Consider the following 14,239-nt stretch of genomic DNA (forward strand, 5'->3'; position numbering starts at 1 on the left):
TAAGGGTTGAGGTGTAGTATTTTTGCGTATGGATATCAAAACATTCTAGCATGTTGTTGAAAAGACTATGTAATTCCTTATTGAATTATCCTGGTACTTTCATCTCTTAAAAATTATTTTGGATAGGGCTTCCCTGGTGGCACAGTGGTTGAGAGTCCGCCTGCCGATGCAGGGGACACGGGTTCGTGCCCCGGTCCGGGAAGATCCCACATGCCGCGGAGCGGCTGGGCCCGTGAGCCATGGCTGCTGAGCCTGCGCGTCTGGAGCCTGTCCTCCGCAACGGGAGAGGCCACAACAGTGAGAGGCGCGCGTACCACAAAAAAAAAAAAAAAAAAAAAAAAAAAAATTTTGGATATTCTGGGTCCTGTACATTTCCATATAAATTTTAGGTTACTTTCTCATTTTCTACAAAATACCTGCTGAGTTTTTCATCATGATTGCACTGAATCTATTCATCACTTTGGGGACAACTGACACTTTAGCAATATTCAGTGTTCCAATCTATGAACGTGATGTGTCTCTCTACTTATTTAGGTCTACCTTACTTTTTCTCAGCAATATTTACTAGTTTTCAGTGTCGTGTACTTGCTTCATATTTTGTTAATTTAATCCTTAAATACTTAGTATTTTTGATGCTATTACAGATAGTATTAAAAAACTTTTAATTTTCAAAAATTTCAACTGCTTATTGCTAGTATACAGAAATACAATTGACCTTTTTCATGATGACCCTGTATTCTGTAATCTTGCTAAAGTTACATTAGTTTAATTGCTTGCTTGTAGATTTCAGCTATGACATTTTAAGAAAACAACCTCCTTCAGCCTTAATTTCCTCACTTAAAAAGATTAGCATTTGTGAGAAATAACAGAAATTGAGAAAAAAATTAATCAAGGAAGGAAAAAAACTCTCAAAGCATTGGGCACAGTATCTAACCCACAGAAAGTATTTAGCACTTATTAAATCTCTTCCCAAACTTCACAGTTCTTAGTACAAGTTTCAGCAATGTTGACGTGTCCAAAATTTTTATCTTATAGGCCTGATCTTTCTCCCAGGCTTGAGTTCCTTAGTCCCATTTATTTACCGTATTTTTATTATGTCAATGGTGTGTTAGAACTTCAGGTACAAGTCCTAAATCAATATCATAACCTTCATTTATCCATGAATCACCTCTGCTTTCAGAAAGTCTTATTTCTGAATGAAATCATTGTCAACTCCACTATCCAAACTTTTGTAGGAATCACTGATAACTGCCCCAAACATACTTTCAAATCTAGTCAGTTACTGAGTCCTTAATAACCACGATAGCTACTGTTTAATGTTGATTATGTGACAAACTCTATGCCAAACACTAATTTAGTCTTCACAACAACTCTATGAGTTAAGTTACTATTACTGTCTTCATTTTATAGATGAGGAAACTGAGACACAGAGGTTAAATATCTTTCCTAAAGCATGCACCCAGTAACAATAGAGCCAGTATCACAAGCTAGGCAATCTACGTCCAGAAACAGTAATCTGAAACATAAATTATATTGCCTCTAATGTGTGCAGACTGTAGGATTCACTTGCTTGTGAAGATAGTGGGATTGGGTACTATTAGAGAATATTTGGAGAAATCCAAGAAATATTTAATGCTCCATTAAATGCATTAATGCACCCTCAGCATGATGTTCTTGAAAAAGACAGGTGTAAAGAGGCCAGGAGCAAATGGGAAATAAAATTATGACTATGTTATTTGCTGGGCTCATAGTGAAAACCCCAACTCAGAGGTCTCTGGTGGATGTGGATGGAGAATGAGATAGGTTTAAGAGAGGCCATTAAGCCCCAGTCCCATCTTAACACGGGCTAGCTTCTGAAGACTATATACATCAGCGCATATATACTCCCAAAGGCTGAAAATTGCAAGTGATCTCCAACCCTGTTTTTCTAGTCACAGGAAAAGAGGAAGCGGAAGAGCAAGCTGTCCTCATGATTTTGACCTTTTTGCTAGAGACTACCCAACTAGAAACATGGCCCGAACAATGTCTTGGAATAGGATCCAAACATAGTAGAAATTTCTTTTCTCTAGGAAAGGGAGCGTGGTGAGTAGAGAGCAGGGTAGAAAAATCTCCATAAGTCACCATCCTCCAGCTGTATTTCTAAAACCAATTTTCCCATCTATTCCCTATGCCATCACACCAATTGAGGCCATGGTTACATGTCACCTGAGCTTCAGGTGCTCCTATTCATGGTATCTTGAATTACTCTGAATATATATATATAGAAGTATATATAATATATATATATAAAATATGTCTATATAGATATATTACTGCCAAGTTAATTCTCTAAAATGATTTTTATCACAACACCCCTCATTGCTCACTGAAGAAATATAAGCTCTTCATTCTGACATTTCAGGCCTACCAGAATATGAAATTATTTATATTCTCTACCTAACTGTACACTCCAAATCAGTTGACTGAATTATCTGTTGTTTCCTGACAATCCTTTACTTTTTTTTTCTCCTACATTTAGGAAGGTTTATAAAGTTTTGGGACTGCCCTTCTCTCAGATCTGCATTATCACAATTCATACTTCAGATGCTTATTTCATAGACCACCTCCTCTAAAAGGTCATTCCCGATACTCCTTTAAAATAGATAGGGACATTCATAGACCAGTACTGACTCCTTAAGATAGAGAACATTTTGCTTTAAAATATAAATATATATATACATTTATTCTTTCTGCTCTTTGGAAACAAAAATCATATTTTAAGTTTTTTTTCTTCTACAGTGTTATGCACAAAGGTTCAATGAATATTGAGTTGAATACTTTCTAGTCCAGCATAAGAAAAATTCAGAGAGAGATTTTACCTTCCTATTACTGTTATCATAGTTCACACTCCACCAAAGAGAAATCTGAGCACAGCATAACGTATTTTTCTCCACATTCTCCTCTGAAACTATGGGGAGAGATATGTTTCTCTTCTGCTTTCTGAGGTTCATTGTAAAGTACGGAGTTCATGATGTTGGCTCCCATTTAAAATAAAAGGAAATAAGGCAAGCAGTGTTAAACATTTGGAATTGACAGGAAGGAAGCCTTAAGTTCATCCGCATATTAAAGAAACGAGGGAGGCAGAGAACATTTCATAGAATTGTGCAATGGATACTCAAATTCTCACAGGGAAGAGGCAGTCACGGCAATTAATTTCCATTAGGTTCTATTTTAAAATGGTCAAGGAAAATGAGTTTAGCTGTATGGAATTTTACTTTAGGTACAATTATGTAGGTATAAATTTGTAACACCTATCAGATAGTATTGGCAACTAAAAATTCTTAGAAGTGTTTATAAAATTATATCATATATTTTTTTTTTGCAGTACGCGGGCCTCTCACTGTTGTGGCCTCTCCCGTTGCGGAGCACAGGCTCTGGACGCGCAGGCTCAGTGGCCATGGCTCACGGGCCCAGCCGCTCCGTGGCATGTGGGATCCTCCCGGACAGGGGCACGAACCCGTGTCCCCTGCTTCGGCAGGCGGACTCTCAACCACTGCACCACCAGGGAAGCCCTATCATAATTTTTATAAATAAAATTCATAAAAAGCAAAAAGTTAGATACCTTTTTCATAGTTCTATTCAAACAAACCCCAAGAATTACTATTGCTGTTCTTTTTATTGAAAGCTTATAAAAAGTTTGAGCCATTAGTTCAACATTTCTCTAGTGCTCTCTATCATCAAAGACATATGTATGGTTTAAGAAGTCATAAACTTTAGCTATGTCTTAGTATACCTTAATTTGTAAATGTAGTGCTTAAAATTTGTGGGATGAGAACTGGTACATAAGCCTGCAGAAAGGTTGTTAGAGCTTACAATTTCTTATAAGTGTAATGCTTAATATCTAAGGGAGCTATTGATAGTGGTGGGCAAGGGGTGGTTTCTATAATGAAAAGAGGCATTATTTACTATAATGGATAACACATATAAATGTAGAGTAGCTAGCAACATGGAAAACTGGCTAAAAAATTGTTTTCCTTTAGAAGCATTCAGTTCATAGTTTTAATTTTCAAAAATTAGAGACCAGCACTTTAGTTAAACAACCTGATTTATATTTTACAAGTGCTATTTGGGGTCCAAAAAAAAATGTTTACTATATACAAATGATTGAATTTAATAACACATTTCCCATTTAAACATGTTGACATTTCTGGATCAATGCACAGTTCAACCAATGGCAAAAGTTGAGAAGTGAGTAAGAACAGACATGTCCTGTGGTAGCAACATACAGAACATTCCATTCTCATAAATGACAGGCTATTAACCATACCTTGATTTTCCTGTAAACTACTTTAAAAAACAATTTCAAAGCTAACATTTCATTGTCATTTACAGGTATATGAGTTCCTTTACAGGTTTACATATGGACAGTCTATCTGATTAGAATGATCTGGGTGCACCCTTGCCTGGAGGCTGGGAGATGCATTCTTTTGGGCATTTTCCATCTGTGATTTTGGACAAAAGGAATTTTAGAAATGGTAGGCATCATCACATTTGGAGTATCTATGAATATTCTAGCTAATAGAAGTTCATATTTGGGGTCCCAGTGAATTAGGAGGAAACATCTGAATTCTAATCATAGTATGTGGATGTCAGTTAAGTTTCACTGTTTGAAGACCCATTAACTCATTTCCTACTTTTAACAAATATACAGATTAGACTTTTCATTTGTAAAATAAAAACACATTGCCTATAAGCTAAAAAAATCCATTTAAAAAATACATGGATATATATTTTAAAACTCACAACAATGCAAGGGAAATCCCAACAGTAAATTACTAATAATTAAAATAAACTAAGTTGAGGAAAGGGATCCCCTTCTTCAGAGAGCCTTGTAACAAGTCCAGTTATCCATCTGCATGAAATAGTTTTACTAGATTGTGTCAGAGACTGCTCCTAACCCTTTATCTTTATCGTACTGAATAGAGAACAGACACAACTGAACTTTAAAAGTCAACTAACTGGATGTTGAGAACAAATAATAATAGTTAACATTTACTGAGAACTTAAAACTGTATAATAAATATCATTTAGTTTTGTGATGCACAGAATTATGTAAAATATCAGTTACGTTTTCTTCTTTCATTTACAAGTAAGACACTTTAATGCATAAAAGGAATTGAGAATATTCTCACATCTGGTAACAATGATTTCTGGAATTTCTTCATATCTAGTTACAATGATTTCTACAGAAGGAGAAACTAAATGATCACATATCTGGCATATGCCATAGAAATAAACAGGTTACACATACATTTGTTAAAACCAGGAAGGGCTAAAAGTTTGCTGACTGAAAAAAATAAGTAGAACAAAAATAAAACGTGAAAGTCATTATATTATTAAAGCATTCAAGATCTTACTTACTGAATCTTAAATAGAGTAAAGCAAAATTCAATCGCTATATAGAAAAAAGCAATTATACGGTCTAAACGAAGTTAATATAGCTTAGCTTAAAGCTAGATTTTTACACTGTTTCTGTTGAAAACGTCCAACTCTATTTCTTTAACCCTTAATGTCATTGCCATGATGTTCTTAAAAAATGTTACTAAAAGTCATGTAGGATGTCTTTTAATTCATAATAAATATGCCACAACATCATATGGTACAGAGTCTAGAATCTTTAAGGTGCCATTTGCTTAACAGCAAGTAATTTGCTAAATGTCAAGTTAGTAGGTTGAAAAGATAATCTAACTTTATAGAATTTTAATAACTCCTAAAATTCGCTGATACCTTAAAAAGTTCTGGTTGGATAACTTAAAAATAAAATCATATTCCGATTGGAGGATCTGAATAAATACTAATTCAAATGACTTAAAAGGCATATGGAGTGGGTTGAATGGTGGTCCCTCCCCAAAATATATGTCCATGTTCTAATCCCTAGGACCTGTAAATATTACCTTACACGGAAAAAGGTTTTTTGCAGATGTGATTAAATTAAATATCTTGAGAAGAAGAGCCTGTCCTGGGTTATTTGGGTGGGTCCTGAATGCAATCACATATATCCTTATAAAACACATACACGGGAGAAGGTGATGTGAAGACGGAGGCAGAGACTGGAGGTGATGTGGCCATAAGCCAAGGAAAGCAAGGAATGCCTGGAGCCCCAGAAGATGGAAGAAGCAAAGAACAGATTGCCCCTAGAGCTTGTGGAGGGAGCATGGCCCTACAGACACCTTGGTTTCAGACTTCTGGCGTCCAGACTATGAGAGAATAAATTTCTGTTGTTTTAAGTCACCAAGTTTGTGGTAATTTATTATGGCAACCACAGGAAATTAATATAGTATCACTGTGAATTTTGTTGTTGTTGTTTTGTTTTGGTTTCCAGAGTTTGGCTTCATTTTGCAGTACAGAAATCATTCGGAGCCACTGTGAGGCAGACATCGTTGAAGCAGAGGCTCTGTCAAATAAATACTGCGTTGCAGTTTGGTCCATTGAAGAAGTCACACCTGGGACACAAAAGAAGCTCTACATTTACCTGCTTTATGATAGGTTTCTCTTCCCTCTGCTCTCATCAATTTTATTAGGTTAAAACACTGCACAGAGGCTTCCTCCAAAATGACTCTCAAAGTCTGGAGTTTGGTTAGAATTGGAGGCCCACATAAACCAAGCTTGTGGCTGTGCTGCCTAGGCACTGTTATAACACGTGATGTAAATGAAAAGGGGTGGGGAGGAATGAGGGATGCTATCCCTGATTATGGAACATTCGATTCTGAATCTCCTTAATGCCCAGAGGACAGATGGCACGCAAACTGTACTGACCCAGCTCTCGAGCAGCAGAAGCTCATAACTGTAAAGGTTACACTGATTAAAAGATACAAATACTATATCAAGTTCTCTGTATCAGTATGACGTTTTAAAACTGATTCTTCACTAGAAAAAATAAGCTGGTATTGGTTAAATTGAACAAAATGTGGGAACCTGCCAATTCTGAAGAGTCACTCCATGAAAACAAGTTAATACATGATATTAGAAAGGGGAGGAATATTTACTGGTATGGTGCTCTGCAATCTCTCAGTTTTGATTACAAAAGCAGGCCTTACAATATTGATTTCATACAATATGCATCATTTGCCAAATTTTAAGTATGTCCTAATTAGTTGGCAACATGTACTACTGTCAGTCTTCCCCACACATGTCATTTTTCTTCTGCTTCATTTCCTCAAAGTCAAACTCAGATCCCATCATCCTCTTATAGATGCCCTTAATGTCATCACAGGTCATCTCAAAGTGAGTTGTTGCATCATATGTACGGGTTATAAAGATCTGGCTCTCTGTTCCCAAATCTTTTGGTACAAGGAAGTCACTGATGCTAACGAATTTCTGCTCAGTTGGTTCCAAGAGCTCCAGAGCTGGTCTGATTTCTTTCTCGGGTTCCTTGGTCTCCACTGTTGTGCTAGCGATGGCAATGTACTTGCCCTGTGCTGCCACATTGTGTGTGGAGGAGGTCATGCAGACATAGATATCTGACTTCTGGTTGACTTCGTTCTGTGGAATAATGATCTGGCAGGAGCTGGCGTTGTTGGTGTTCTTGATGGGGTGGCTGAGGATCCAGATGACTCTGATCACCTGGCCCAATTTTCTTTTCTTTTTTTTTAATAGTTATTTATTTGGCTGTGTTGGGTCTTAGCTGTGGCACGCAGGATATTCTTTGTGGCATGCAGGATCCTTTGCTGCAGTGCATGGGCTTCTCTCTAGTTGTGGCACATGGGCTCAGTAATTGTGGTGCTCGGGTTCTCTAGTTGTGGCGTTCGGGCTCCAGAGAGCGTAGGCTCAGGCTCAGTAGTTGCGGCACGCGGGCTTAGTTGCCCCACGTCATGTGGGATCCTAGTTCCCCGACCAGGGATCGAACTCGCATCCCCTGTATTGGAAGGTGAATTCTTGACCACTGGACCACAAGGGAAGTCTCTGGCCCGCTTTCTCTATTCGATCAAAGATGATGGAGTAGCTGGGATCACAGGTGAGCTTCTTACAACGAGCAATCTCTCCTTCAGATTTTACACCAATCACTTTTCCATTTTGCATAATGATTTCTTCAATTGGTTTATTCAGCACGTATGTACCTCCGTAAATAGCACTTAGCTGTGAAAATCCTGTGGCAGTTATCCAAGGCTGTAGAGTGGATGAAGGTATGGGCTTTTGCCATATCTTGCCAAAGACTCACTGTAAAGTTTAATCCTGTTAATGGTTTCACCACATGGTTGATATAAACAGTCATCAGTTCTGTAAAGTGCCAGCGCATGACCAGTAAAACCTATAACATCTTGGCCCAAGTCAGATTTCTTATACACCTCTCTCATTGCCATCTTCCTAGGATCAACGCCCTCAAAAGTTCTAGGATCATTCCCATCAAAGTTGGCAACATACACCAGGAATTTTCTGAATCGACGTTTTTCAAACGCCCCATTAGGCTAGATGCCAGAGCTTCTGCTTCAGTGGAAGGAGCCTTGTAGATCTTTCCTCCTTTACAAACAAAGCTCCCTTCAGTCACTTGGAAATCCAGATAGTGAATGACCTGTGTAAAAAGCAGCATCTTAACCAGCTGACCATTTGCCATAAGGAACTTGGGAATGAAGTCAACATTCCAGTCTCTTCCTCTCCCCATTGATGCCGGTGGTGCTCCAGGTATTTTAAATCTTTTGTATAAATCTTCCAGTGGTGTTACAGATGATGCACTCTCTCCTCCCTAATATGGGTTTCTATCCATGTGAAGAACTTTCTTTCCATTCACTGACATTATACCTGACAGGATACATTCCATCAGGCCGGTGCCCAGCATGATCATGTACTCCTCATTCACGGAGGGGCTGGGTGCAGACTGAAGCCCAGAGAAAGGAGAAGGCGTAGCACTCCAGGGGTCGGGGGCTAGGCGGCCACCCTGAGGAGGCGGGCGGAGCACTCAGGCCGGGCCAGCCCGAGAGAAAAGTGAAGCAGGAGCAGAGGGAAAACGGAGCTGGCGAAGAGGGAGCCAGCTGCCACCTCAGACGGGAAGAGAAGAGCCTGTTGTTTTTAATATGCATACTGGAGAGCAAAAGATGTACCTATTGATGTTGTTTAACATCACACATGTTGTGCTTCATATGCTGTTTACTGTTTACTGATGGAAGGACACAATTGTGTGGCAGAACGAACAACTTGGATGGGAACAAAGAGAACGTGTATCTACTTCTAGCCCTGCTCCTAGTAAGTGTAACTCAGGACAAGTCAGATAACCTCTTTGGATTTTGTTTCCTCATCTGCTAAATGGGTGGACTGTTTTCAATAACCTCTAAGTTTTTCCCAACTCTAAACTTTTGGGAATCTTTAAAGTGTTACGGACTTCCCTGGTGGTGCAGTGGTTAAGAATCTGCCTGCCAATGCAGGGGACACGGGTTTGATCCCTGGTCTGGGAAGATCCCATATGCCGCGGAGCAACTAAGCCTGTGTGCCACAACTACTGAGCCCATGTGCCGCAACTACTGAGCCCGTGTGCTGCAACTACTGAAGCCCATGTGCCGAGAGGCCGTGCTCCACAACAAGAAGCCACCGCAATGAGAAGTCCATGCACTGCAACGAAGAGTAGCCCCTGCCCACCACAACTAGAGAAAGCCCGCGTGCAGCAATGAAGACCCAACGCAGCCAAAAACAATAAATTAAATTAAATACAAAATAAAGTGTTAAAAAGAGTAAGGCACAGTGTAAACATCATTATGATAAAAATTAAGATATTAAAATCGTTAACAATGGACAGCTTGGTCAACTGAAATCTGCCAGAAGATTCATAAGATTTACAGGATTGCATAAATTTATAAAAGGTAATTATTAAATACTTATTAAGAGTTGGCAATATGTAAAATTCTCTATAAAGTATTAGCTTTTACAAACATTCATGTAGCACCAGTTATATGTCCAGAAATGTATTAGGCTCCATGCACTATAATAGAAAAAAAGCCTGAATGGTTTATAGAAACTAAACTACTACCTATTATATGGGTATTAAAAAAGTTAACACACAAAAGTGCTAGGCATAGTAAGAGATCAATAAATATTAACTTTATTATCTAGAATAAATCTTATTTTTTTCCTAAGTATCTTCTATCAATAAAAAGAACCTTATACTACAACTTTTTAATATAATATTAAGAGGGTTTACGTAGTAACAAAATTTTTAAAAGCTTAACTATCTGATTTTTATTCATGGCAACCATTTTTTTATTCCTCAAAACATACACTTCCAATCAATCCTGTTTCCGTTTTACTGAAAGAACTTTTCATAATGACTGCAGTACTGAAGTATAATTTAGAAGCAGTCTCTAAAACTGGAAGTAACGTTCATCTAAATATGCCTGCCAAGTTTAAAAATGTATTAGGAGTTAAATTGAAACATGTTGAAAATGACTCATTGTGGACCAGAATATACACTGTAGGAAATAAGAGCTCATTTACAAGTGGGAGAAATACACTCACACTTCAACTGTGGTAATTCTCTGGACTTTCCTTCCAGTAAACATCATATTTTAAAATAATCGTGGAAAATATCTTACTTTTAACTGAAGTTTTTATGAGTTGATTTAGTCAGCTGGCATTCCAATATTTTACACATCTTTTTTTGGACGTGGATATATTTACCAAATGTAAATCTATGAAAATTTCCCCCTCAGCAACAGAGCAGCAGCCTATAAAGAAAGCTGTACAAACACACACACACACACACACACACACACACACACACACTCTCTGTGATTCAATTCATATGCATAATGACTGACCACCTATGACTCTGGATTTCTAAGAAAGCATCTTAAAAAATGTGCAGATATATAATAAAGTGTTTTCTTTCATTTACAAACACAACATTATTGATCAGTCACCAGGAGGACATGTACTTGAGTTCTTTTTCTAGTAATACTTAGATATTTGTACTGATTCTATCTACTCTCTCTGCTTGTGACCCCAAATTACACATTTCTGACGCAGCTGGCTAGATTTAGAAAAGATCATAGACCCCACTCATCCCCCTCCACTCACCTTTGCAAAAAAAAGAAAAAAGAAAAAAAAAGGTCTGCAAGGTGAATGGACCTGAAACCTTGATCTCACTACCACACATTCTCTCTAAGCTAATTAATAAGCCACATACTGAACTGTATCTTTGATCATAACTTTAATGTGACCCTTAAGCTGAATTCAGTGAAAAAGTGCTTATGAATTAACAACATGATTCCAGTTTGTTTAAATTTTCTGAGCTTTATTTCCTATTTCATCAATTATTTATCGATCAGGAAGTGTAGTAAACAGTTCATTATAGTAACTGTTGGCACTCCCCTTTATCTAGGAATTTTATCTAGAAACTATCCCTACCCTCAAACCATGTTTTAAATGATCCCTGGCAACAGCGAGCAGTCTGGGTGTGGGCTGTAAGTGGGACAATCAGCACTTTCCCTGTGGCAAATTCGACGCATAAATGCTCTGGAGCACTTCGTTGTGTATACATAGTCATGACAAAGGGAGTCTCAAGATCCTGAATTATTAAAACAAATTTTAATAAATATTTATTGCAGAAGAGATTTAGATCCTGTGTCATTTTTCATTTTTTCATCTTTATACATCCAGAGTCACTTATTGTGAAAAGAATATAGTTTTTGACCCAAACTGTATTTCTTTTCTTGTATAATAGTGAGTTCATCACATTTACAACTGTTGTCAGAAAAGACACAATTGGTCGTCTGCCGTCTTACAAATTTATATTTTCTGTGTTTTGCTTCTTTGTTGTTTGCTTTGTTATCTATCTTTTGTTATAAGGTCTGTGCTTTCTTTTTTCTTCCCTCTCCTCTGGCAATATACAAAGGATATCATCTGTTTACAGTTTAACTAATGTTTTGTTTCCTGACTAATATGTTTAAATAGATATTTCTTGATAAAACCACTAATTCTTATGAAGTTTGAGGAAATTATAATTATACAATATTAAGTATATTATATACACACTATTTCCTCTTACCATCAATTCTCTAATTTTAGTTGCAAGTTGCTATTTTTGCCTCTACTTATGTTAAATTATTATTTTTATGTTGTAATTTCCCCATAACAATTATGATTACAATGTGTTCTGAAAGCAGAATGACAATAGTTACTGAGATTTAATTTTACATTAAATATTCACTGCCAGTTCTTTTATACCTTGACATCTCAATTCATGAGTTCTTTTTTTTTTTTTTTTTAATGAGTTCTTTGATTCTTTGGTTAGTGAGGTTACCATCTCAAGTAGGTTTTTCAGGAATGCCACGTGGGTAAGAGGCTTCCTGAGTCCTCACATGACTAGTGAGTTTTCATCACTCAGGAGGCAGAAAATGTCACCCCTCACATAGTCTCACTTACCTGAATCACACTCTTGTTTTATTTCTCTCAAATAATTGTTACTTTCTAAAATTATCTTCTTTATTTTGTCGTTTATTTATATGTGTTGATTTACATCATAGGAACGTAAATTCCACTGAGACAGAGACCACTGTTAAACCTTCAATCCCAGTGTTAAAGTGCTTGCTTAAAGCAGGTTGTTCATAAATACTGCTAAATGAATAAATAAAGTATAAAGTTATGGAGGAGAAACTTAAGCTCAACCTGCAATTTTTCCTTAGCAAATGACTTACTTATCCAGCCCAGATGCTTCTAATAATGTTCCTTTAATGTTCATATTCAATAACTTCAATTGGATTTACTACATTGCTATTTCCCATCCTCTTCACACCACCCAGAATGTGGTGAGTTCTGATAAATTTCAGAAAGAATTTTCTTTTATTGTATCTCTAAATATTTTTTTCCTCTTTCATTTTGTTTTCTTCCATTGACACACTAATTTTCTGAATGTGGATATGTGTTGTCTGTTCTCCATGTCTAATACCTCCTCTCTAACCATTTGCATCACTTCTTTGTTGCTTTTTCTTTTCTTTTTTTGATTTGTTTCTGCTTTATAAACCCCCCCCCTTAATTCAGTTTTCTGGATCTCCCTACCCCCCCTTTTTCTCTTTAATTCCTTTGTAAGTTTTGTATGTCATTTTTCTATGTAATCTTTTTCTTTAACTTTGCCAGTCACCTTCCATCTTATTCTTTTGCAAAGTCTTTGGTTTCAAAGAGTTCTGTGCTTTCTTAAATTCTTTTAGTTGTGAATAGGTTATAATCTATAAAATCTTTCTAGATTCCTAGCATAGATCTTTTAAAATGTTCTCTTTATCTTCTGCAGCTTTTATAGGACTCCTGCTGTCTCCTTCCTTCCACTTAAAAAAATATTTACATATATCTCATACTTGTCTTCCCTGAACCGCCCCCCACCCCATCACTTAATAATCTTTGAATGAAGGCAGTTCTAGCCAAGCCTTCATTTTGCCTCTTTCCTGTTTAACAAAACATTGTTTGGATTGTTCCATTATCCAACGAACTGGAGGACTAGGAAAATATTATCTGGTCAGCAATTTCCTTGCTTAAAGGTGGGGAGAAAGCTGAGGTTCCAAGTCTGGAAGCTTATGTTTGTATTTTCTCCAAATACTTTTACCCATGGTCAAGTTTATGGGATTGGAAGTTTATAGTTCTAAGCCTTGTCTCTCATATTTTGTATTTATTTCTCTCTTTCTGGGAGAGTTAGTCATATTGGTAAAAAGTCAGTTTAGACTACAAATTTCATCATAACCCCTCAGCTTTTACATAACCCCCATTCAAACTATGGAACAGCAAGCATTCTTCTCTGCAATTTATCTGTTTTACATCTATTTGGTTTGCTTTAATACAAACCCCATCACTCTTGGTTGAGAATCTAAATCACACCAAAGGAAAAAAGATACAGCACAACTAAACAGCCTCTCCTCTAGCCTGGCATTCCTGCAGATATATGATGGAGAAAGAGGTTGAAATTTCCAGCTTTTACCCCTTCACTTTAGGGCTAAGCTGTCTAATATAATAAGAGCCTGAAGCCACAAGTAGCTATTTAAATTTAAGTTAATTAAAATAAAACATATTCAGTTTCTCAGCTACACTAGCTAAACTTCAAGTGCCCAACGTGGCTGGTGGCTACTGTATGGGATAGGGCAGATAAAGAATATCTCCATTATTACAGAAAGTTCTATTGCAGAGTTCCAGGAGCTGCACAGAATTTCCTCTGTATACTATCCACCTCACTGTACTCTACCTGCTAAATTGTAGAGTGTTCTGGTTACACTGTTTCTGACCAAAATTCTTT

At 37.1% G+C, this 14,239-nt stretch overlaps 1 protein-coding gene and 1 pseudogene across 3 annotated transcripts in view; both read right to left on the reverse strand.

Annotated features, from left to right (window-relative positions):
- Positions 1-14,239, reverse strand: part of PIBF1 (progesterone immunomodulatory binding factor 1) — a 212,244-nt gene that overhangs the window by 113,242 nt on the left and 84,763 nt on the right. The window lies entirely within an intron of this gene.
- LOC309835727 (rab GDP dissociation inhibitor beta-like) lies at positions 6,983-10,287 on the reverse strand (annotated as a pseudogene). Its single transcript has 3 exons — positions 10,243-10,287; positions 7,931-8,851; positions 6,983-7,594 (listed from the first exon to the last, which is right to left on the reverse strand). The product of its transcript is annotated as a rab GDP dissociation inhibitor beta-like (transcript).

This window comes from Grampus griseus (assembly GCF_964374135.1).
Source record: "Grampus griseus genome assembly, chromosome: 18".
NCBI lineage: Eukaryota > Metazoa > Chordata > Mammalia > Artiodactyla > Delphinidae > Grampus > Grampus griseus.